The sequence below is a fragment of the Chrysoperla carnea genome (genome assembly GCF_905475395.1).
Source record: "Chrysoperla carnea chromosome X unlocalized genomic scaffold, inChrCarn1.1 SUPER_X_unloc_83, whole genome shotgun sequence".
Classification (NCBI taxonomy): Eukaryota; Metazoa; Arthropoda; class Insecta; order Neuroptera; family Chrysopidae; genus Chrysoperla; species Chrysoperla carnea.
Window position 1 is genome coordinate 27,895 of NW_025408215.1, and position 4,898 is coordinate 32,792.

A 4,898-nucleotide genomic window follows, 5' to 3' on the forward strand; every position below is an offset into this window, starting at 1 on the left:
CGAGAAATTCGTCGTTATCAAAAAAGTACTGAATTGTTAATTCGTAAATTACCATTCCAACGTTTAGTACGTGAAATTGCACAAGATTTTAAAACCGATTTACGTTTCCAAAGTTCAGCTGTTATGGCATTACAAGAAGCTAGTGAAGCCTATTTAGTAGGTTTATTTGAAGATACCAATTTATGCGCAATTCATGCAAAGCGTGTTACAATTATGCCTAAGGATATACAATTGGCAAGACGTATTCGTGGAGAACGTGCATAAGCGTTTTAAATGACAATTTAAAAAAAAAAAAAACAAATAAGAAATATTTTCGGTCCTATATATAGGACCAACATATATTATTAAATAAGAGTATATTATTTTTATTAAAAAATATATATATATATATATATATATATAAATTATTGAAATAAAATTAAACATTATTAAAATTTTGTTATAATTATAAGCGATTGCTATTTCTAAAAATAAATAAATTTCATAAAATTTATATTATTTTATATTCATTTGAAATATTAAAAAAACTTCTCGCTTTAAAGTAACCATGATATGAGTTATAAATGCAATAAAATTTTATACAAAAAATAATATTTATTTGTTGACGAATAATATAAAAGGTTTACATTTCTAAATAACATATATTTATATATGGTGTGTAAAAAAAAAGAAAAGAAGAAAAATAATTTATATTTTTAATATAAAAAGGCAACCGCACACAGTGTTCCCAAGCGGTCACCCATCCAAGTACTGACTGTGCCCAATGTTGCTTAACTTCGGTGATCGGACGAGAACCGGTGTTTTCAACGTGGTATGGCTGTTGCCAGTAATAAATGAAAATTTTTACAAATATATATTTTTCATAAATATCATTAATATTAAAGTATATTATTAAAATTTTCAATGAAGTAATCAATTTAAATATATACTTATTTATTATACCATATATTTTAAATAAAAATGCAACCGCACACAGTATTCTCAAGTGGCCACCCATCCGTGGTACTGACTGTGGCAAATGTTTCTTAACTATTATTTTATAAAATATTTATACAAAAAATAATTTACTCTTATCAAATATTAATTTGTGGCCTGTATTAAGGCCTATGTTATTTTCATTTTTTAGCAAAAATAATGAAATATTTCAATATATTATTAAAGTAACAGATCATTTCTTTTTTGGTGCTGCTTTTTTAATTTTTGTAGGAGATGATTTGGCAACAGAAGCTTTCTTAGCTTTTGGTGCTTTCGGTTTACGAGCAGGGCTACTTTTGGCAGCGGATTTTGTACTTTTTGCTGGTTTTGCTTTAACTGGTGCTTTTTTTGATGCCGCTGATGATTTTGCAGTAACTTTTTTAGCAGCAGTTGATGATGATGGAGTCGCTTTTTTTGCTTTAGGCTTTTTGGCTGCCAATGATGTAGTTGTGGCTTTCTTTTCTTTTGGTGCCCGTTTACTTTTAGCACTCTTTGCTGAACCTTTTGCTCCACTTTCTTTTTTGGATACTTTTGATTTAGCTGAAGAATTAGATGAAGCGGAAGCAGCCAATTTGAATGAACCAGATGCACCTTTACCTTTAGTTTGTACCAAGGCTCCCTCAGTTACAGCAGCTTTTAAATATTTTTTAATAAATGGTGAAATTTTATCAGAATCCACTTTATAATTTGCAGCTAAATATTTTTTAATTGCTTGTAATGATGAACCACCACGTTCTTTTAAATTTTTAATTGCGTTAACAACCATTTCTGATGTACGTGGATGTGTTGGTTTTGAATGTTGTTTTGTACGTTTAGCACCAGAAGCTGTTGCTTTTTTTGTTGGTGTTGTAGAAGCAGCAGTAACCGCAGTTGCTGCAACAGCTGTAGAATTTTCTTCGGCCATATTTTTTTACTTTATAAAAATAATGTATTTATTATAAATATTTAAATGATAAAATATAATAATTCTATCAAATAAAAAATAAAGGTTTTCAATTATATCATTATTCACAATAATATAAGTCCCTATGTAAGTCAAAGTACCATGTAGAAAACACATAAAAATTAAATAGTATTTCTAATTTACTGTCGTAGTAAACATGATTTATTTTTTCAATTTCTATAATATATAAAATAATAAATTATAAATTTAATAATAATATTTATTTTATAAATTAAAATATATTTAATTTTTTTATTAACAATTATTAATAAACATAGTTTAATATTAATTATTTCAATCATACAAAACAATAATATTTTTAAGGTAAACTTAAAAAGTATATATTTTTATTTTTTATTTAATATCGATTTATTATAAATTATTAGTATATAAATAATTAAAAAATTTAATATATAAATATATATATTATAGTATAAGATTTCATTTTTAGAAAAACTTTTTTTGTCAATAATGAAAACGTATTATTATGAAATGTGTTAATCGAACATTGACAAAATATATTTCATTAGAAAATACTTTTATTTATGCATTAATATCAATAATTAACTATTAAATTAATTTTTTCATAATTATATAAAGAAATTTTATACTGATATAAGTATTTATATATTATAATATTTATTTTAAATATAAAAAAATTTATGACAAAATATATTATTAGAGTATTTGTTGAGATTAATATAAGATTATTTTAAATAAGAATTAATTTATATAATTATTAAAATATTATTAATTTTATGTTATGTAATTTTAATAAAAATAAATAATAATAATAATAAATATACAAATTTTTTAACAATTTAAATTTTATATGATCTAAATAATTTTGTTAAGTACGATATGAGAAATCATTGTAAGCTTCGTTAAGAAACTTTGTAATATAAAATAATAATAATAATATTAAATATATAAATAAATAAAATAAATTTGATATATATTTTTAGTTCATTCTGTGTATAAATCAAAGGATACCGAATAATTGGTAACGGATGCGATATATTATAGTATCGAGTATTAAAACATAATATATAAATTTATCTTGTTATTCAAATTTTTTGTTACTTAACTTATGTATTTAGAAAATTTATAATATTATTTATATAATTGACATAAAATCTTATAAATTGAAATTTTATTAATATGTATCAAAAGAAGAGAGTAACGTATTGATATAATATCAAAGGATACTGATTATTTAAATAACGAATACGTCATATATTGTTTGTGTAACGAAGTTCACTTGGCCATCTAGTTTAAAATAACATTTTCAATAGAAAGTTTATATGCTTTGTTTTTTTTTTTTCTTTAATTATTAAAAAAATAAATTGAAATTTAATTCAATCAAATTTTATAATAATTTTAAAAAAATTTTTCCTTTTAAAAAATATTTTGTGATGTTGTGATAATATGTATTAATACAAGTGCATCCTGATACTTTTATCTCTAGTAAAGGTATGAGTATCATGAACAGTTTTGTTATCTAATGATATTATTTTGATAATATTTTGTGTATATTCTTATAATATTTTGTCTAAATATCATCATAATACAATATTATTTTGATAATATTTTATGAATATTCTTATAATATGTTACCTAAATGTCATCATAATATGATGAATTATTTCCATAATAACATATAAAAAAAGAAAAAAAAAAAAAGAATCATTAATTTATAATTATTTAAATTGATTCTTTAAAAAAATATTATAATATATTATTTATAAAAATAATTTTTACTCTTATTTTAAATAAATTTGTGGCCTTTTATTAAAAGGCCTATGATCGATGTATTATTATTATAAAAATTAATGCAATGTTTTTAATTTATGCTTTCTTTTCAGTTTTCTTTGGTAATAACACTGCTTGAATGTTTGGTAATACACCACCTTGAGCAATTGTTACACCAGATAATAATTTATTTAATTCTTCATCATTACGAATTGCCAATTGTAAATGACGTGGAATGATACGTGTTTTTTTGTTATCACGGGCAGCATTACCAGCTAACTCGAGAACTTCTGCAGCCAAATATTCCATAACAGCAGCCAAATATACTGGGGCACCAGCACCTACTCGTTCAGCATAATTTCCTTTTCGTAATAATCTGTGAATTCTTCCAACAGGAAATTGTAATCCTGCTCGGCTTGATCTTGACTTTGCCTTTCCCTTTACTTTACCACCTTTACCTCGTCCAGACATAGCGAATAAATTTATTTAATTAATATTTTTTTTTGTAAATATAATCACACAGATGTGTACGTTACGGGGATTGTAACATAAATGTTTAAAATGTTATTTGGGTATTTTAATTTATAATATTTATAAAATATAAAACTTTAAAAATAAACCAATCACCTTATAGTATTATTTTTAGCCAATCAGAGAGTAGTATTCATTTTTATTGTTATATCCATCTTCGCGTATATAATACGCTAGTTGTATACACGACACGCTCATACATATACTGACTGGTGTTCTGTAACTATCTGTGTATATTAATTGTTTGTAACAATGCCACCAAAAACAAGTGGAAAAGCAGCAAAAAAAGCTGGCAAAGCTCAAAAAAATATATCAAAGAGTGATAAGAAAAAGAAGAGGAAGCGCAAGGAATCATATGCAATTTACATTTACAAAGTATTAAAACAAGTGCATCCTGATACTGGTATCTCTAGTAAAGCTATGAGTATCATGAACAGTTTTGTTAATGATATTTTTGAACGTATTGCTGCTGAAGCATCACGTTTAGCACATTATAATAAACGTTCAACAATCACAAGTCGGGAAATTCAAACCGCAGTTCGATTATTATTACCTGGTGAATTGGCAAAGCACGCTGTTAGTGAAGGTACTAAAGCTGTTACAAAATATACAAGTTCAAAATAAATAAATCGAAAATATTATTTAATTGATAACATAAAAATACATCAACATATAAAAATGGCTCTCTTTTTAAGAG

At 24.0% G+C, this 4,898-nt stretch overlaps 1 non-coding gene across 1 annotated transcript; it reads right to left on the minus strand.

Annotated features, from left to right (window-relative positions):
• Positions 1–706: 706 nt before the first annotated feature.
• LOC123304717 lies at positions 707–825 on the minus strand. Its single transcript, XR_006536709.1, has one exon. It is a non-coding gene; the product is annotated as a 5S ribosomal RNA (ribosomal RNA).
• Positions 826–4,898: the final 4,073 nt, after the last annotated feature.